The sequence below is a fragment of the Vicugna pacos genome, chromosome 19 (genome assembly GCF_048564905.1).
Source record: "Vicugna pacos chromosome 19, VicPac4, whole genome shotgun sequence".
In the NCBI taxonomy this organism is placed as follows: Eukaryota; Metazoa; Chordata; class Mammalia; order Artiodactyla; family Camelidae; genus Vicugna; species Vicugna pacos.
The window spans coordinates 9,127,194-9,149,381 of NC_133005.1; the positions used below are offsets into that span (position 1 = coordinate 9,127,194).

The following is a 22,188-nucleotide window of genomic DNA, read 5'->3' on the forward strand; positions in this document are numbered from 1 at the left end:
TATGTTATTAGTATATATCTAACTTTTTATTTAAAGGGATAGTGTTTTATGACGCCAAAACCCTTTTTCTCTGATCCATTTTCCAGCCTTACCACTACTTTTATTACTATATAATGTCTCACTTAGATATTTATACTTTTATTATATAGATATGAATGCTTACCTGTGGGAAACAAAGACTCTGCTCTTAAAGGGCACATGCAAAATACACATGCTTTAACACCCAGCTCAGAGATGATAATTTGAAAAGAACCTGAGTCAGACCCACTTCCTGACCTTGGAGAGACTCCCAGAGACTGGAGGTCCTGGGATTCCTCCTGGGGACACAGAGGCTTGTGGCAGCATTCTGGGGTGCTTGTTCTATGACAGTGATACTGGTGCTGCTAAGTGCCTTTTTAAAGCCCCCTCTCTAGCCTATTAGCACCTGACAGAGGCGTACCTACCCAACAGCTGGCCAGTCTTGGGAACACCAGTCCCAGCAGCAATCAATGCCATTGCCTGGCCACAACAGCCAGTGGTCCAGCCTCAGCCCTGGATCTTCCTGGCTTATGAACCAGCCACAGCAGGAGCCAACCCCGCTCACCAGCAACTGGAAGCCTTCGCACAGGTTAGCGCCTGGCAACCAACGGGCTGAGGGCCAGCCCCATCTACCAATGTGTGACAATCAGCCCACACAGAGGACACTCCAGATCACACAACTCTGGGAAACAGAGAGAAGTGTGCTGCTGGGCCCCATGTAAGACTCCTTTTCCTATGTAAGTCCACTTCTCCAAGATTGGGGAACATAAATGACCTACCTAATACATACCAAAAAAAAAAAAAAATACAGAGACTTATGCAAAATGAGGTGAAAGAGGGATATAAAATATAAAAATAAGACCCCAGGAGAACAAGGAAAAGTGGAGATAAGCAATCGGCCTGGACAAAAGTTCAAGGTAATGATCATAAAAATGCTTATTGAACTCAGAAGAAGAACAGAAGAACACAGTGAGACATTTAACAAGAGTTCAAAAATATTTAAAAAATCAAGCAGAGCTGAAGAATACAATGAATAAAAAATACAAAGGAAGAAATTAACAGTAAATTAGATGATACAGAGGAATAGATCAGCCAACTGGAAGACAGAGTAATGGAAAATACCCAAGCTTAAACAAACAAAAAATACTTTTAAAAATGAGGACAGTTTAAGATACTTCTGGGACAACATCAAGCATTCGCAGTGTAGGGAATCTCAGGAGAGGAAAGAGAGAAAGAGGGAGAGAACTTATTTAAAGTGATGATAGATGAAAATTTCTCCCACATGGGAAAGGAAATAGACACTCAAGACCAGAAAAAAAATGGAACCCCAAACTAGATCAACCCAAAGAAATTCACAGCAAGGCATATTGTCATTAAAATGGCAAAATTTAAAGATAAAGAAAACAAATAAATCAATTTAAAAGCAGTGTTGACTGAAATATATGTGCAGCCAAAAAGTTAAGAGTTATGTTTTATTTGATGGGAAGACTTGAGCCAGGATGACAGCCTCTCAGATCTCTCTGAGGGACTGCTCCCAAGAGGTAGGGGAGGAGCTAGGATATACAGGTGCTTTACAACAAAGACCAGGTGCTTGGAACAACAGAAGATTGCTTGGTATCTAAAGAGAACCAGGCATCTCAAGTTCAAGAATTTAGTGCTTTTCTATGTATGGGAGGAAGCAGACATTTGGGCTCATTGAATCCATTCCTTTGTCAAGCACGTAGCTATCTAGGGCCAGTATCCTGTCCTTTCCTATTCTGAGTCCGCTCAGAGGGCACCACTGTGAAGGGCTGCAGAGGCTGGGCTGCAGGCATGTCCTCACTGGCGGGTGGTGGCAGCCGCTGATGACTTGGTTTCAGCATTCTTTGTTTACTGATATGTTTGCAGTATTTTCATTCACATTGCAGTAATTTCGTTCACAGCAGGAAGTCAAAAGCAGCCAGTTATGTAAAAGAGAAATTACATAAGACTCTCAATTAACTTTTTAGCAGAAATTTTGCAGGTCAGAAGGCATAATACATTTAAAGTGATGAAAGAAAAAAATATATATATAACCAAGAATACCTGACTGGAAATTTTAAGCTTGCACTTAGCCAAGTGATATATTTAGACACAAAAATGTATTGTATTGTTTTGTCAGGCACAGCCCATAGACAAATATTTATTTTACTTTTCTGAAAGCTGACCCAAATTTGTGTATGTGTTAATAGATATTATAAACAATCAATTAGAAATTGGCAATTGGCTAAATTTTGTTGTATGCTTAGATTAAAAGGTGTATATCTGATGTTAATTCCATTTCAAAGCTGCCATGACTTTTTTAATTCTTGAAAGGTAGAATCTTTGACAAAAATAAAAACAGTGTTAGCAAACTAACATTCATTGGGCTTTTATTATGTACCAGTTACTATTATAAATCATGCTTGCATGTTTTAGGAGCTGCTACTAAGTATGAAGTGATACATTTGGTGGATCATGGGAGTCCATGATTGGGTTAACAAATTGTAACAGACCCCAGCCACCTGTCACCTTTAAGAAAAACAAATGTGTTTAGTAACTGCTTTGCAAGCAGGCGCTTGTGCATCTGCACTCCTGTCTCCTTGCTGTAAAAAGCAAAGGCAATGACTTGCTTGCATAGTTGAGGTTTTAGATAGCACGCTGCTCATTGCAAAGCAATAACCCAAGCCCTCAGCTAGAAACACTGGGCTTGTGTGCTGTTAGATAGTCTATTATCCCCAAAACAAGGACATGGCTGGTCTGGCGATCTGCTTTGTAATGAACATATCTAAAGAATGTATCTTGTTCCCCTCTCCCCATGACTTCCTTAAAGATACACTAAGCCTTTGTACTCATTGCGACTTCTACAATCTCGATCCCATCTTGTTTTTCCCTAAATTCCTGCATTCCATCCCACACAACTGTTAATGATTTTTTCTTTGATTATACACAATAATCAATGGGAGCATTTGAGAGGCTCATGGAGTTGGCTCCTGATTCTTGCTCTTTTGACTTTTTCCACAGAGTCTCAAGTAATTCATTCCATCTCAGTGGGACTTATACTGGCCAGAACCCACCATGGAGGCGGGATAATCCAGCCCTGCTTATCAAATAAATATTCAGATCAAGATTTGGGGGCCAAAAAAGAAATCCCTGATTTCTTACATAGGAGAAAATTCTGTTGCATAGGTAACAGAAAAGTCTGTTGTAACTAATTAAATTCCATCTTGGAACATTTGAGTATTTTCTTTTGTCTTATCCTTCATGTATTCCTATTTGAGATCTATGATTAATGTGTTTTCAGGGTATTAATACTGGCTATTGGTGAAAGACCAGTGATATATGGGTATCCTTGATAGTTAGTGGCATCAAAATCTCTTAGGGGGTGTTTGAGAGAGCTGATGCATTGATACTGTTGCCTATAGATGCAACTGGTGTTCCAGGTTTTTATCCCATCCCAGAAAGAATTCAGAGACAAGACTTAGAGGTTAAAAAAGGTAAAGTGAGAATTTATTAAAGGACGGATAGTACACTCTCAGGGGAGAGTGGGCAGGCTCAGGGGAGTAGCTACCCTGAGTTTCTTTGGCAAGTCAGTTACATAGGGTATAAAAATGAATGGGCAGAATATTTATTGGGGAGGAAAGGGTTTGGGGTCATATTCCCTGATTATCATCCCAACTCCACCTTCCCAAAGGGAGGAGGGATTTTTTTTTAACATTTTTTATTGATTTATAATCATTTTACAATGTTGTGTCAAATTCCAGTGTTCAGCACAATTTTTCAGTCATTCATGGACATATACACACTCAATGTTACATTTTTTTCTCTGTGAGTTATCATAACATTTTGTGTATATTTCCCTGTGCTATACAGTGTAATCTTGTTTATCTATTCTACAATTTTGAAATCCCAGTCTATCCCTTCCCACCCTCCGCCCTCCTGGTAACCACAAGTCTGCATTCTCTGTCTGTGAGTCTATTTCTGTCCTGTATTTATGCTTTGTTTTTGTTTGTTTGTTTGTTTTTGTTTTTGTTTTTTAGATTCCACATATGAGCGATCTCATATGGTATTTTTCTTTCTCTTTCTGGCTTACTTCACTTAGAATGACATTCTCCAGGAGCATCCATGTTGCTGCAAATGGCATTATGTTGTCAGTTTTTATGGCTGAATAGAATTCCATTGTATAAATATACCACATCTTCTTTATCCAGTCACCTGTTGATGGACATTTAGGCTGTTTCCATGTTTTGGCTATTGTAAATAGTGCTGCTATGAACATTGGGGTGCAGGTGTCATCCTGAAGTAGATTTCCTTCTGGATACAAGCCCAGGAGTGGGATTCCTGGGTCATATGGTAGGGAGGAGGGATTTTTGTCCTTATTTAGCCTGGATCGGAAGTGTCCTGGTGTTGGTGCATGATGGGCACTTCTGATCTGCAAGGCTAATTTTATTGAAATGAGGGCATAATGAGCAAAAGGTTACATTTGGACACTAGAAATTCCTGCCTTTTCTCACCTTTCTTTGTTCTTCTCCAGGCCACTTGTCATCCCAAAAGGCATGATCCCTTATCAGCCCCAAGGTTCCTGCTTTCCTTTCTCTGCCCAAGGATCCCTGCTGCTCACATGATGTGTGGTTTCCTGCATTTGGCCTGTGCCCCTCCTTTCTGCCCAATTCCTGCCACTTGGTCTGTGTTCCCCTTTCTCTGCTCACATCTAGCTATTTGCCTGCTCTAACAATAATGTGTACCATAAGGGAACAGAATTCTTCAGAGGATAACATGCAAATGAGATGTCCAGGACACATCTTTAATTTGTGAGGAGAAGGTTCATTTACAGCCTTATTGTCCTATATCTAATAGAGTTGCCACTGCTTCTTATGGACTGTGATTGCTATGCTGACATAAAGGAAAGCTGATTGTGGAAAATGCTGTAATACAAGGAAATGTCATAACCTTATACCTTTGAACAAATTCAGTATATTAAGCTGATCTTGAAACCATTAATTATTCCTAGTCTAAATTATTTATGTTGATGTCTATATCAAAACCAGAGGCCTCAACTGTTGAAAAATAAGTGAGTCTGAGTCACAGCATATTGTTACAAAATTTGATATTAGAGCTCTCTTTTTCCTTGTCATTTATACTAATATATAGATTATAGACAATTATTTCAAGGGGAAATTCTGAAAACAGTGGCCTGGAGTAGGACTGTTTAGAAGAGTTTCCTTACTACCACTAAGGTTTAAAGGTAATTCATGGCATTTCATCACACTAGGATAGTTTAGAGATGGAAGGAAGAACTACTTTTTCTCTCCAAGAGTCTGTAATCTATTATTTAGAAATGTTTCCAAAATTTTGGTGAAGAAAAAGCCACAGGGAAGAGGATATGTACTAAAAACTTCATTCGTATAATCACAGATGCATGTTTGTTATTCTTTTCTCTAAGTATATTTACCTGATATTTTTTCTTTCTTTTTTTTTTTTTTACTGATAATATTTTGAAACCTAGTGAAAGAATTAGGTGAAATTATGACCTACATTTTGACTTATCACTTTAAAGACATATGTATGTAGTTTTTCAAAGGGAATATGATAACGATTTCATGTGCATAATGACAAATATTTCAAACTATTTTGCTTATTTTTATTTTTTGTATAAATGCATTTTAGATGTATAGTAGAATCTTATTATAAGATAGCTTCTTAAAGGAATTTGGCTGTGGTGGTGTGATGTGTGTAGAAATCAGCTGGAGAGTTGCTTAATAATGAAGATTTCCAGAGATTCACTCCTTTTGAATCTTCTCTTCTAATCTCAAGCAGAAACAATGTTAAGAAGATATTTGAAAATTGGGTGATAATAAGAAATTTGTTTATCTGAAGCTTTGTGTGATGATAACAAAGAGGAACAAAGGAACTAAGAAGACACAGAAAGACTAGATCAGAATTCTGTTGGAGTAACATAAAGGCCAAATTATAAATAAGATACAAGCCAATGTCTGAGTATGTTGAACACTCTAGAAGTTGTAAAGCAGGTGAATCTGGGAAATTTAGGAAGCCAAGTCACAAATATGGTGCACATGGAAGAACATTTATCTTCATGAAGTTATAATGGTAACAATTTCTTAAATGCCTTCTGAAGGAAATACAACAGCCAGAAGAGAAAAATGTATTGTGACTCAAAGCCCAAAAAGAAAAAGAAAAAGAAAGGAACAAAGAAGAAATACCAAATCAACAGGAAAACTAAGTTCAAAATGTCAAAAAGCACACATCTATCAATAATTACTGTAAATGTCAATGAACTGAATGCTCCAATCAAAAGACACAGAGAGGCAGACTGGACAATAAAATAAGAACCTACAATATGCTGCATCAAGAGACCCATTTTAGGGAGAAGGATGCACATAGATTGAAAGTGAGAAGATGGAAAAAGACATTTCACTCAAATGGAAATGACAAGAAAGCAGGAGTAGCAATATTGATTTGAGACAAAATAGACTTTAAAAAAAGGGCCATAAAGAAAGATAAGGAAGGACACACTGTAATGATAAAATGAGCAATACAAGATGAGAATATTACACTTGTTAACACATACAAACCCAATATAGGAGCACCTACACACATAAAGCAAATGCTAACAGATATAAAGGGAGAAATTGATGGGAGCACAATCATAGTAGGAGATTTTAACACCTCATTAACATCACTGGACAGATCTTCCAGACAGAAAATCAATAAGGCAATGGAGAAACTAAATGACACAATAAAACAATTGGGCTTGGTTGATGTTTTCAGAACATTACATCCACAAAAAATAGAATATACATTCTTTTCAAGGGCACATGGAAGATTCTCTAGGATAGATCATGTATTCAGGCACAAAAGAAGCCTCAACAAATTCAAGAAGATAGAAATTATTTCAAACTTCTTTTCTGACCACAAAACCATGAAACTAGAAAACCACCACAGAGAAACAAAGGAGAAAAAAAAAATGACAACATGGAGATTAAACAACATGCTACCAAAAAAAAAAAAAAGTCAATGATGAAATCAAAATCTAGGGATGCAGCAAAAGCAGTCCTAAGAGGGAAGTTCATAGCGATACAAGCCTTCTTCAATAAAGAACAATCTCAAATAAACAACTTAACCTACTATCTAAAAGAATTAGAAAAAGAAGAGCAAAGTCAAAAGCCAGCAGAAGGTAGGAAATAATAAAGATTAGGGAGATAATAAATAAAATAGAGATTTTTTTAAATAGAAAAATCAATCAAACCAAGAGCTGTTTTTTTTTGAAAGGGTAAAATTGACAAACTTCTCTGGCCAGGCTTACCAAGAAGAAAAGAGAGAGAACACAAATAAACAAATTAAGAAAGAAAAATGTAGAAATTACAACCAATACCACAAAAATACAAAATATCATAAGAGAATACTATGAACAACTATATGGAAACAAAGTGGATGACTAGAAGAAATGGACAAGTATTTGGAAACATACAGTCCATGAAGACTGACTCAAGAAGAAATAGACCACTTGAACACACTGATCACTAGAAGTGAAATAAAGTTAGTAATAAAAAACCTCCCTGCAAACAAAAGTCCAGGACCAGATGGCTTCACAGGGGAATCTACCAAACATACAAAGAAGAACTCATACCGGTTCTTCTCAAACTCTTCCAAAAGATTGAAAAGGAAGGCGTCCTCTCAAACTCATTCTATGAAGCTACCATCACCCTGATACCAAAACCAGACAAAGATATGATCAAAAAAGAAAATTACAGGTCAATATCACTGGTGAACATAGATGCACAGATCCTTAACAAAATATTAGCAAACATAATTTAACAGCACATAAAAAATATCATGCACCATGATCAAGTTGGATTTATCCCAGGGACACAAGGATAGTTCAACATATGCAAATTAATGTGATACACCACGTCCAAAAAAGAAAGAACCAAAACCACATGATAATCTCAATAGATGCAGAAAAAGCATTTGATAAAATTCAATACCCACTTATGATAAAAACTTACCAAAGTGGGTATACAGGGAACATATCTCAACATCATAAAAGCTATTCATGATAAACCTACAGCCAATATAGTACTCAATGGTGAAAAACTGAAAACCTTCCCACTAAAATCTGGGACAAAAGAAGGATGCCCATCCTCACCACTTCTACTTAACATAGTCTTGGGGAGGAGGGTATAGCTCAGTGGTAGAGCACATGCTTAGCATGCACAAGGTCCTGGGTTCAATTCTGGGTACCTTCTCTGAAAATAATAATTAAATATACCTAATTACCTCCTCTTCCCTAAATAAATAAATAAATAAATAAACAAATAAATAAATAAATAAAGGAAACATAGTCTTAGCAGTCCTAGCCACAGTAATCAGGCAAGGTAAAAAGAAATAAAATAGATCCACATTGGAAAAGAAGAAGTAAAATTCTCACTATATGCAGATGACTTACTATATACAGAAAACACTAAAAACTCCACAAAAAACTACTAGAGCTAATTAAAAAAATTGACAATATAGCAGGATACAAGATTAACATAAAAAATCACTTACATTTCTTTACACTAACAATGAATCAACAGAAGAAAATAAAGAAACAATCCCTTTTAAAATTGAATCCATAACAATAAAGTACTTAGGAATAAATCTGACCAAGGAGCTGAAAAACATATACATAGAAAATTACAAAGCATTGATTAAGGAAATTAAAGAAGACTTATAGAAATGGAAGGATATCCCATGCTCTTGGATTGGAAGAATCAATATCATTAAAATGGCTGTACTCCCACGTCAATCTACAGATTTAATGCAATCTCTATCAAATTATCCAGGATACTTTTTACAGAACTGGAACAGGCAATCTTAAAATTTATATGGAATCACAAAAGGTCCAGAATTGCCAAAGCAATATTGAAGAAAAAGAGTGAAGCTGGAAGAATAATCTTCCGAGACTTCAGACAATATTACAGAGCTACAGTAATCAAAGCAGCATGGCATTGGCATAAAAACAGACATATGGATCAATGGAACAGAATAGAGAGCCCAGAAATAAGTCCACAAACCTATGGTCAATTAATCTTCAACAAAGGTGGCAAGAGTATACAATGGAATAAACACAGTCTCTTCAGCAAGTGATATTGGGAAAACTGGATAGCAGAATGTAAATCAATGAACTTAGAACACTCCCTCACTCCATTTATAAAAATAAACTCAAAATAGCTTAAAAACTTAAATATGAGATAGGATACTACATCTCCTAGAAGAAAAGATAGGCAAAACATTATCTGACATAAATCTTAGCAATGTTCTCCTAGGGCAGTCTATCCAGGCAATGGAAATAACAGGAAAAACTAACAAATGGGACCTAATTAAACTCATAAGCTTCTGTACAGCAAAGGAAAACATAAGCAAAACAAAATGACAACCAATGGAATGGGAGAAAATATTTGCTAATGATGCGACTGACAAAGACTTAATTTCTAGAATATATAAACAACTCACACAACTTATTATTTGTTTATTTATATTTTTTATTGAGCTAGAGTCAGTTTACAATGTGTCAATTTCTGATGTACAGCACAATTTTTCAGTCATACATGAATATACATATATTCATTTTCATATTCTTTTTCACCATGAGCTACTACAAGATCTTGAATATATTTCCTGTGCTATACAGCGTAAACTTTTTTATCTATTATGTATATATCTGTCAGTTTCTAGAAATCTCAAACTCCGTCTGTCCCTTCCCACCTCCTTTCCCCTGGCAACCACAAGCTTGTGTTCTATGTCTGTGAGTCTGTCTGTTTCTGTTTTATATTAAAGTTCATTTGTCTTTTTTTTTGGTTTCATATATAAATGATATCATATGGTATTTTTCTTTCTCTTTCGGGTTAACTTCACTTAGAATAACATTCTCCAGGAACATCCATGTTGCTCTAAATGGCATTATATTGTCATTTTTATGGCTGAATAGTATTCCATTGTATAAATATACCACCTCTTCTTTATCCAGTCACCTGTCAATGGACATTTAGGTTGTTTCCATGTATTGGCTATTGTAAATACTGCTGCTATGAGCATTGGGGTGCAGGTGTCTTTTTGAATTAGGATTCCTTCTGAGCTGATTGAGTGGGATTGCTGGGTCATATGGTAAGTCTATTTTTAGTCTTTTGAGGAATCTCCATACTGTTTTCCACAATGGCTGCACCAAACTGCATTTCCACCAGCAGTGTAGGAGAGTTCCCTTTTCTCCACAGCTTCTCCAGCATTATCATTTGTGAACTTCTGAATGATGGCCATTCTGACTGGTGTGAGGTGACAGCTCATACAACTTAATAACCAAAACCCCAAACAACCCAATCGAAAAATGGGCAGAAGACCTAAACAAGAAATTCTCCAATAAAGACATACAAATGGCCAATAGGCATATGAAAAAAAATGCTCAATATCCTAATTATCAGAGAAATACAAATCAAAACTGCAATGAAATATCACCTCACATCAGTCAGAATTGCTGTCATTCAAAAGTCTACAAATGATAAATGCTGGAGAGGCTGTGGAGAAAAGGTAATCCTCCTACACTGTTGGTGGGAATGTATTCTGCTGCAGCCATTATGGAAAACAGTATGGAGATTCCTCAGAAAACTAAAAATGGACTCACCATGTGATCCAGAAACCCCTCTTCTGGGTTATGTATCTGGAAGTAACTCTAATGTGAAAAGATACATGCATTGCAATGTTCATAGCAGCACTATTTATAATAGTCAAGACATGGAAATAACATAAATGTCCACTGACAGATGACTGGATAAAGAAGTTGTGATACATTTATATAATGAAATGCTACTCAGCCATAAAAAAGAATAAAATAATGCCATTTGCAGCAACATGGATGGACCTAGAGATCATCATTGTAAGTGAAGTAAGCCAGAAGGAGAAAGAAAAATACCATATGATGTCACTCATATGTGGAATTTTAAAAGAAGAAGAAGAAAAAGAAGAAGAAAAGAGGGCATTAATGAACTCATCTACAAAACAGAAACAGACTTACAGACATAGTAAACAATCTCATGGTTACTGGAGAATGGGGATGGGAAAGGATAAATTTGGGAGTTTTAAGATTTACAAATGTTAGCCATTATATATAAAAATATATTTTTAAAAAATTCTTCTGTATAGCACAGTCAACTATGTTCAGTATCTTGTAATAACCTTTAATGAAAAAAATGAAAACAAATATATGGATGTATATGCATGACTGGGACATTGTGCTGTACACCAGAAACTGACACGTTGTAATCAATGTACTTCAATAAAAAAAAAGAACACTTTTACATTCATGTTCATCAAGGAAAAAAATAAATAAAAATAAAACACACTTGCAAATGGAAAAAAAGAGTCAAATTCCTCTGAATACACATCACATTTTTAAAAAACTTTTTTCACCCTATCAATATTTTTATAAAAATGTATACAATTATTCTCCCTGTAAATTATTTCTTTTTACTTAATCACATTTAAAAAGTGCTTATTATATCTAGGAATTTTAGAAATGCTAACATATTTCACTCTTGCAGCTCCCTGTGTGTTAGGTACTTCTATTATCCTTGTTTTTGAGATGAAGAAACTCAGGCACAGTATTAGACACAGTGTGTCTAAACTCACAGCTGTAAATCTGGGGTTAAGCCCCAAGAGCTTTGGCTCCAGGATCCACACATTCAACTACAATATTATCCTGCCTCTCTATTCTTGACAATACAGTAGTTCTCAGTAGTAACAAATGTTCACTGAAGAAAATGGTGTTTTATGGGTAATACTTATGCTAAACAAGGTAGGCATGGCCATGTAATTGCTCTGATCAATGACATGTGAACAGAACTGGCAATGTCACTTCTGGGCATAAATATTTAAGAACTTGTTTTCAGTTCTACACTCTCATTAGTTTCCGTGATGATCCAGGAAGCATGTGTTGATTGGAAGTACCATAAGATCAAAGTAGCTCAGAATACTGAACCAGGACATAGAGTACAGTTGCCCTGGAAAGCTACCCAGTAGAATTTATATGAGCAAGATATGAACATTTGGGGTAGTAAGCCACTGATCTTCTTGTAGCATAGTATAGCCTAGTGATTCTCTACCAGGAGTGATTTTGACACACAGAAGATATCGGACAGTGTCTAGAGACAGTTTAAATTGCCACAGCTTGGGAGAGGGTTAAAATTGACATGTAATGGGCAAAGGCCAGGGATGCTGCCAAACCTTGTACATTGCACAGTACAGACTCCACAACAAAGAATTATTGTGTCCAAATAGTGCGGAGACTGAGAAACCCTAACATAGCCGATTCTAATCATGTTATTGCTTCACAGTAAGCATGAGAGTGCATGGAGCAGTTACAATAAGCTCACCTGTGATAATCTGTCACACTAGAATAAAACTGTACCTTAAGCTACACATCCCCTTTTTCTCCTCTAAGTGGCAACCAAGTGCAGCTTATCCATATAATTTCCACAAAAGTTTGTATCATAAATCATTCTTCATCTCTACCCAGAAAATTCCTACATATGTACTTTCCTTTCAGAATCTTCTGAATTTGTTTTTAAAAACACTCTATTAAGACCTTGCACAAATGCAAATTACCAGTCACTAGTACAAACATACTAGGTTAAGCGAAGTTGGAAGCCATTGGAGACAGACACATTTTCTTCTTGTGACTGACTTCAATTGTAATTAGGCATGTAAACCATCTGTGCTGGGAAAATTAATTTTTCAAAGAAACCTAGCCATGCTCTCTGGCACCTGGGGTTTGGTTTGTTCTTGTTTCCATTGTGTCTGAAAAAGCTGCATAACACCTGAGTTGAGGAAGCCAATGGCTCACTGAAAAATGGAAAGAACCTAGCCACTCTCTGTGAGACCAACCCGAAGGAAGTAGTCTTGATTCAGCACCTATTGAATTAATCTGTAGGACGGCTGTGAAACTGCTTCTACAGCTTAGAAGAGTTAAAGGTCCAGGATTTTCATGTATCAAGAAAAGGACTTGCAGAGAAAGATAAGAGCCACCAGGGAAAGAATGAGGACACTGGTGCCGAAGACCCATTCAAAGAGAGGTGACGGGGCAGTGGACTCACTTCCCCAGCAACTGCAGGAACTGGAGGCCACTTTTCTGAGGAAATGATACCCGGACATGTCCATGCATGAAGAAATCGCAGTGTGGACCAACATTACGGAAGCCCGAGTCCAGATTTGGTTCAAGAATTGAGGGGCCAAATGGAGAAACTGACAGTGCAACCCGAAGTCTAGGGTGTGCAAGAATGGCTTTGGGCCGCAGTTGAACCGGCTTACGCAGCCTTACGACGACATGTCCCCGGGCTATTCATACAACCCCTGGGCCTCCAAGGGCCTCACGTCGGCCTCCCAGCCCACAAAGAGCTTCCGTTTCTTCAGCTCGATGAACACCCAGCCCCTGTCATCGCGGGGCACGCTATCCCCGCCCATCTCCATCTCATCCATGAGCATGTCATCCAGCCTAGTGCCCTCAGCAACGATGGTCTTCCCAGGCTCCAGCCTCAACAGCCTGAGTAACTTGAACAACCTGAGCACCCCGTCGCTGGATTCCGCGGTGCTGATGCCCTCTCTCCTTACGCGCTGTCGACCCCTCTGGACGTTTATAGGGACACGTGTAACCCAAGCCTGGCCAGCCTGAGACGGAAAGCAAAGCAGCGCTCCAGCTTGGGCCCCGCCAGCATGCAGAGCCTGGTGCTCACCAGCACAGCCTGCACCGGCCCCTGGGAGCCGCACCTGCTGTGCCCGGACCCTAGGGCCCCGCAGGAGGGGGCAGACCTACCCTGGAAAGACTAGGGGTTACCCTAGAAGGTCGTGCGCGCTAAAGAAAGGGAGAGAAAGAGAAGACAGAAAAGGAAGCCACCGAATTAAAGAAAGCTCTTGATTTCAAAGGAATTTCCACAAATTTGACGTCTTTCACTAAAAGTATTTCCACCTGTTGCAAGGACATACGCAAATGTTTGACTGGATATGCCATTTTAACATTACTATAAGCTTGTTATTTTTTAAGTTTAGCATCGTTAACATTAAAATGACTGAAAGGCTGTGTATATATATATATATATATATACATATATATATATATATCAAAATGTCAAACTAATTTTATAAAAAAGCAGTTGTTAGTAATATCACAACAGTGTTTTTAGAGTTTAGGGTTTAAAATAAAACATGTTATATAGAAGCAATTAGGATTTTTTGCTTGCGAGCAAAGGAATGTATATACTAAATGCCACACTGCATGTTTCTAACACACTATTATTATTAAAAAAAAGTGTGAATATCAGTTTTAGAATAGTTTCTCTGGTGAATGAAATGGTGTTTCTGAAACTGCTATGCACAACCTATCCTGTGTATATCATTTCGTACAATATTATTGCTTTACTTTTCAGCAAATATGAAAAAATTTGGTTTATTTCATGGGAGTAAAATATACTACATGCAAAAAAACCAAAAACCAAAAACAAACAAACAAAAAAGAAAACCCAAAAAAAGGACTTGATATGTTTTTCTGTTAAGAACCAAGTAATAAATACTTTAGATTTTGTGAACTGCACAGATTCTGCTGAAAGTATTCAACTCTGTCATTTTAGTGCAAAAGCAGCCATAGAAAATTGGTAAACTAATGGCTGTGAATGAGATCCAATACAACTTTATTTACAAAATCTGTGGAGTCTAGATTTGGCCTGAGTGGTCGTTTGCTGACTCGTGTTCTAGAGGATACTACCATCCTAGAGGTGACCATCAGCCTGAACTTCCTGACCTCCCCCAAGTCAAAGCAGAATATGGGAAAATAAATGACCAAATATTCCTCTGGTTTCCGTTATGTGCCAGGAACTGTGCCAGGGGTGCTACTAACCATCCTGCAGTGCAGGCACAGGGCTCTGTGACAAAGACTTAGCTGGGTCATGATGTCAGTGTTGCTGAGGATGAGCCCCTCCCTACTCCTTGCTGGAGAATATGGTCCCAAACCTGGCAGTGTCAGTGTCAACTGAATGTGTGTTAGAAATGGAGACTCTCAGGCTCCACCCAAGACCTCCTGAATTAGCACCTGCATTTTAACAAGCCCCATAGATGAATGTCTATACACATTGAAGTTTGATGCACACTGGTCCAGCCCAGCATAAGTAAAACAAACCCCTTAAAGACAGGCACATTAGGAAAATTAGCATTGGAATGGTTAAAAACCTGCTCACCTGGTTAAGATTTGAGAAAGAACTTGAAGCCGTCTTTCTAATTCAGAAGATACACTCTGTCTGCTGTACCAAATTACCTCTGTGATCAATATCTAAACAAAAAGTCTTTTAATCACTGAAATTTTCACTAGAGTTAAAATAGTATACACCTGAGATTTCATGCATAATTTTATATATGTATTCAATAACTTTACATATATTAATGGACACCTACCGTATGTGCCATTTTCTATTCCAGTAACAATAAATGGTAGATCTTGTTCTCACTGGGAAAATACCCTTGATATTTCAGAAATCAATGATCATTATTTGTATAATGACTGACTATATAATCTTAAGTGCTGCCCATTACAAAGAAGTGGAAAAATCAAAGTTAGAGTCAGATAGATTCAAATTCAAATCCTAACATAGTGGTAATGATCAATGCATTTAACTCCTCTGGGTTGGGGCTACTCATCATAGACTATTATTTTAAAGACCCAATTAGAGAATAGTGATCAGATATCTCTTTCTGAATGTCCTCATGTGGACTGAATTGCCTGCTCCTGGAGGAAAATAATGATTTAAAAGACTCAACTCATAGTAAAGGAGCAACTTCTCCCCAAGAGTTTAATTTTAAAAGATAATGCTCTACCTGTCCCCTCCCCTAACCAGCCCTGTCCAAGGGAAAGTACAATGGGGAACCCTTATGTCTAAGGGATGACTTTGTCATGCAAAACGTTTTTTGAAATCACCATTTACCTTACAGCAGTGCTTGACACACTGAGACGCAGTTCACAATGACACAAGATACATTCTGGAGAACAGGCATTAGTGGGAACTTTTATAAAGCTAGCATTAACAAAAAGAAGAGGCAAATCACTTCTTGTATCTCTGTATAGCTGGGGAGATAAATTCTAGAACCAGGGTATTCTGTTGCTCATGCTGTGGGTTGTTTCAGGAAGGGGAGAAATTTTGCTTCTATGTAGCTCTGTTCTCATGGAACAAATCTGAAGGCAACTTTGCCAGTGAAGAAAAAACCGGGGTACTTGGACACCAGCAGTCTGTGTTTAGATGCCAGCTTTTTGCAAGAACTGTATAGTAAAGCCAAATTCAGGAGACCCTTAGGCCTGGAGAATATTGAAGCTTCAGCCAGAGCAAGTGATTGGTCTTATGAAAAGTTCAGTACAAGTGTGGCCCCCTCCAGCCAGATGTGTGGGGGTGTTCAGACCCCTGATACCTCATTGCCTAGGATCTCCAAGTTAGTTACCAGAGGTAATTTAGAGAATTAAATTTGTTGCATCACAGACATAGTTTCAAGCATCAGATGCATGGCATCTGAGCCAATGTTGTACAAGATACCTTCAAAAATCTTACACCACCACTGAATAAGCAAGTATTTCTTTCACTGCCACACACAGCCTTCAGGCTGTCTGTGTACAAGAGGCTGTAATCTGAACAAGGGCAACTTATGAGCCCACTCAGTTACTACTGTTCACTTTAGAAAAATACAGTGAGGGAGTGTTTATTTACTTATTCATTCACTTATAAACCAAATATCTTCCCAAATATTTACAATGCCATGCATGGAAATAGCCACTGGGGATACAAAGGTAGACAAAACATCTCTGATTATGAAGTAAAAAAGTTTAACATGCATGGCATATATATCTGGAGGTCAAACTGAACATGAATTAAAGTATTGTTTGAAAATCAGTAGACCTTAGACCCCATCAAAGAACATAAGCATTAGTATATATTAAAATTTTATAGCATATTTGGCTGTTTAAATTAAGTTTCAGTGGTATATGGTGGCCCTAAAACTAGATAGAACAGCATATACCTATTTAGCGCTCTTTCTATCCATCTCTTCAAGGAATGTGTAATACATTTTATTAAATCAGTCCTAAATATCTTGATTACTGATTATGTTTTCAGTAATGCCATATTTTGAGTTAGTTTTCAGTTTTATATTACCAGAATTCTACTAATATAAGATAATATAAGACTTTCTGGTAGAATAAATGGTATCATTTCTTAAGGGTCAACAATTAATTCAGTTGCCCAGTAAACAAAACGATTACCAGTTGTCCCGTTCTCTTTTTAGAGACCTCATTGGAAGTCCTTCAGCTCTACATTACGGTCAGCCTGTGGACTGAGGCCATATATTCCATATGGAACAGCAGGCGACATTCAGCTCCATTGAAATCAGAACCCATATAGTTCAGGCTCAAAGTACTTCTTTGGTTGAAAAAAAATAGTCCATTGATTAAAACATAAGTTTGAAAACAATATAATTCTTTGCACATGTTACTGAAACATAGTGAAGGGGATATGCAGTCCTCATTTGAAAATCTCATTCTTTTTGCATTTATTTCTTTTACTCCTGGTGCCTTTTTCTTCATGACTTCCCCCCACCCCCCCAAAAATAGTCCTAATTAGCTCTAGGCCATGTACATCTTAACTTTATATTGGTCTCTCTCTCTCTTTTTTACTACTCTACTATAATTTTATTTCCCTTCCCCTACTTTCTCAATGTTTTGTACCTCTGTTTAAAAGGAAAATGAAAGATACAGTTAGCAATGATAGAAAATGACTGGATGGGAGTCGGGGTAGGTGGAAGGATAAAGGAGGCAAATTTGAGCCTAGTCTGGATGTCAGAGGAAGAAAGACGGGGGCCACTCATGGATACTACTGGTCCACAATAGAACATGTATTTTTAAAGGCTTTTAGAAATGTTTGCATTTGACGAAGGATTTTAGAAATAGCATTGGACAAATGTTTGATAGCATTTAAAATTTACAGGTGTGGCTGAATGACTAATAAAACTCTGTAAATTTTTCTCAGTTCACTGCTGGTTGGTTTGAAATTTTTCCAGTTCATATTAAATGATTGTTGCTCTGACTTTTGCTATCATCAGACTTTCTACCACCCAAGCTTCAGGGTACTTATTTAGATGAGGGGGAAAACCTTGCAAAATGGATCAAGGAATAACTACACAACAGGTTTGCCTTGAGCGACAATGCAGAAATTGTCTGGTCACCAGGGCAGGCTACACTGAATCAGCCTCAGAGGGTCATCATTCCTAAAACCTGGCAAACTGGTTACCTACTATGTTCATTCTCCAGCATATAACAGCATTGCAGTGGCCTAGGACTATCGTGATTTCATTGACCAGGTGGTAGTTTATCACTGGGAGATGTTTGTATTTAGCTGTAAAATCTTTGTGAAGCTTAGTACACAGCTCTTCCAGTAGACATACACACACAGAGACATACTTTCTGGGTTCAGAAGATTGTCCAGGCTCAGGTCCATATTCTACCAAGACTGATCTCTTTTTCCTTCCTATGCCTCCTGATACTTAGTCTTGATAAAGATCCTCCCTCTTTCAATCCAGAATCTACCATATTATTTTGTGTTGGGCTGTATAACACTTCTTGCTCAGGAAAACACCATATTTCTGTTGTATGAAATGTCCTGCATACATATCTGTCACTCTTACCCTAAATTCTCAATATTAATCCATCTTTGAATTATTGGGGATTATCTCAATTTCTTGGGCAACAGTAGGTACTTTAAAAATACTGATTGAACTGAGCAGAACTGAATTACAAAGAAGAGTCCATGGACACTTTTTCTTCCATACTGGCTAATAAAAAATAGGAATAGATTTTTAGTATTCTTCCTAATAATTTGTAGACTTTGTGGAGGAGCAGGTACATATGTAATAGACTATAATCAAAGTGACAAGCACTGAAATACAGATTTGAAACTATAAACCATGTTCACTGCGCTGAGAATAGAGAATGATTCACATTGGGAAGCAGATGTAAGAATGTTTTATGATGAAAAGGACATTTGCAACGGGCCTTGAAGCCCCAGCTGACCTTTGTCAGGCTGAGAGGGTGGGTGGTGGAGGTGGGATGTGTGGGAAGAGAGTGTTTGAGAGAGGAGGTGGTTTGAGGGGCATGAACACATTAATGAACATGCTGTGAGGAGATAGTAACAATCTCAGAGTGCTTCTGTTTGAATTGAATTAGATGATGCACCCTGAATGATTCACAGCAACTGGGGCAGAAGAGGGGTTGGGAATTGTTGAATGAGTCTATGTGTTAAATCACAAGTTTTGCTTTCTCATATCCTCCTCTCTATCCTGGTGGTAATTTTTCAGTATTTAATGAAGGACCACTGATGTTCCCTATATACCCAGCTTTTAAAACCCTGTCAAGTTGAATCCTCTTAAAACCAGAAAATGTGTGGCAAATCACAAAGGCTACTCTTAAATAATACAGGGTTTGAAGCATGGGGCTGAATTGGAATATAACTCCTTGTTAAAAACTAGAGCATTGGAATATCTGGGATTTCAGCAAAAAGGAAGAGTCTGTCTTGTAGGCAAAAATAGATTTAACAATAAGACAGATTTGGGGAGAAAACTTTTATTAGTAAGTATAAGTTGACCCTAAAGAAGTGTTTTTTTTTTTCAGGCTAGATACTTAAATTGCATTATTCAAATGTCTCTAATAAGAGAAAATTTATTTTAGTCTTTAGCTTCTTAACCTTTGAATTTTAAGGGATAAAGCACAGTGAAGTTTAGAGACAGAGCATTTTTGTTCAGGTGTTTCATTTACCATATGCTGTCCCCATGTATGTCTCAGTCTTACTGAGGTAACTGAATCCTCAGTGAAGAGAGAGACTTCGTATATTTCTCTCTGATCCTTACCATCTAAACTTATGCATCAGAATGAAAAGATTACGCAGCTAGTGGCATCACTCAGCTCTCTTAATTCTGATGCCTTTAAAGGCCCAGGGTACATGCTGTAATAGAGTTCATCTCTTTTCAGTCAGTTTACATAATTCTACTCAGTGTCCTTGGAAAATAAAGTGCCTTTTTATGTGGATTTAAATGTGCACTCAGAATAGAAAATTGCATGTGTGCTCTGTGGGAATAAATACCGTCCTGCAGTTTAGTGCATTTTTGTTACTCTTCTCCCCACGTAAGTACAAACATTCATTCGATTTTAAAAATGTCCCTCCATAAATGGCTTTTTTACCTGTAGTGTAGACACAGGCAAGAACTGAATAAAAAGATTTCTCCACAAAACATTGTTTATTCAGAGGCAGTAAGGTGTACAGCTAGTTTGTTGTTGTTGTTGTTGTTGTTAACCAAGCTGACTTACGAGAATTTTCTTTTTATTCCAGCTCCATGAACCTCATGGAAATACTTCACTTGGTGCACAGAAAAATTCTGGTTTCATACTTGAAAGAATTTTATCAAATATTTATAAACAAATACGGTTATTCTTGCTGTAAGTGCACAGATCATTAACACACACGCACACACTTTTACTCCTCACACATCCTGATCTAGCATCAAAAGCTATTTCACATGAATTATCCCAGAGGACATCTGTTTGTGCAATAACCTTTGCACAAGCTCCTTTCAAATTAATGATAAATATATACTTTATAGCAACAGGCATACCCCCCAAAATAAAATAAAATAGAATTAAATTAAATTAAGTTAAATTAATAAGTGTATACCTGTCAGGTATTTTCTAATTAACCACCTCGATATAGTCACCTGGTTAAAAATTAGTTGATGAGAGGGCAAGGCCATTCCAAGTTTATGCATGAGTGAAACCTAACAAATTCAATTGTTGATGAAATGAATGGTTGATAATATGAGAAAACAGTGATGTTTGAATAAGACTAAAGACATCAAAAATGCTTGAATATGTGTACATATAGCTTATGTTATTGTCACCTACTCACATCCTCTAGGTCATCAGTTCTTCAAATCCAGTCTCAAGACCCCAGGCTCGGCATCAGGTAGGAATTTATGAAAATGCAAGTCCTCGGACTCCACCAGAGACCTACTGAATAAGAAGCTCTGGGTGCAGGCCCCGCCGTCTACTGTGGTTCCCTCATGTAGCTCTGAGGTGCTCTAACATCTGAGAGCCACTGCTTTAGCCCATAGAGAGCACTGAATAGAGCTCCCATACAAAGCAGTCATTCAGAGGACTTTCTGTGATCACCTCTTTGACAATTACTTGAACCCAAATCCCTGCTTAGTGTCTGTTTTTGGGGCAACCCAAATTAAGACAATGAGCTTACATTATGTCAACACACACACACACACACACACACACACACAATCTAGTCCTAACAACATGGTCTCACAGTAGACATTACTTTGAATTAAAATATATTTTCACATTTGTTTTCCTTATTTGAATAAAGAGTGAGTCTTTTAAGGGCAGAGGATAGCAGGTGTAATATTTTTTAAAATATCTGCTGGGCCTAGGGAAGTGTCTGGCAAACAGTAGTTGTTCAAGGACTGTTTGTGAAATAAATGTATAAATGGATGAAGTTGATGATTTTAAAAATATTTGTATTAATATTGATGATAAGAAGTATATCAAAAGTTATAGCTGAATCAAGAAATGCTTAGAGTTGCTGGCACACAGCTGTGAAGCCCCAAGTTAGTTACGCACAGCCTAATAAGAAACATATATAATCATAGTGCCATTTAAGATTATGTAAACTGTTTCTGAGAATTGACAGTGAACTGTGTGTGTAGAAGGACACGTGTCATCTGGTTTCAAGTTATTTATTGCTGTGTTTGAAAGCTAATGATTTGTATTCATATTGGAACATTTGTTGCTACAAACATAAATGTTTGAAGTATCTAAAAAGTTATTTTTCACATAAGAACTGAGATTTCAAGGTTAGAATACTTTATTCCCATAGAGAGAAGACATAAATGAAAATGTTACCAAACTTCCAGTCTGGATGAAGGTCATGACAACATTACTGTGTAAAATAAAGAAAAAAAAAAGTATTTTGTCTAAATGGAACTGTCCCCATTGTGAGAAGCTATTTATTTCTGCCATACAGTCTATGTGGCAGAAATCTCCAC

The 22,188-nt window shown here is 37.3% G+C and overlaps 1 pseudogene; it reads left to right on the top strand.

Annotated features, from left to right (window-relative positions):
• The first annotated feature begins 488 nt into the window (after window positions 1-488).
• Window positions 489-13,890, top strand: LOC102527843 (pituitary homeobox 2 pseudogene; annotated as a pseudogene).
• Window positions 13,891-22,188: the final 8,298 nt, after the last annotated feature.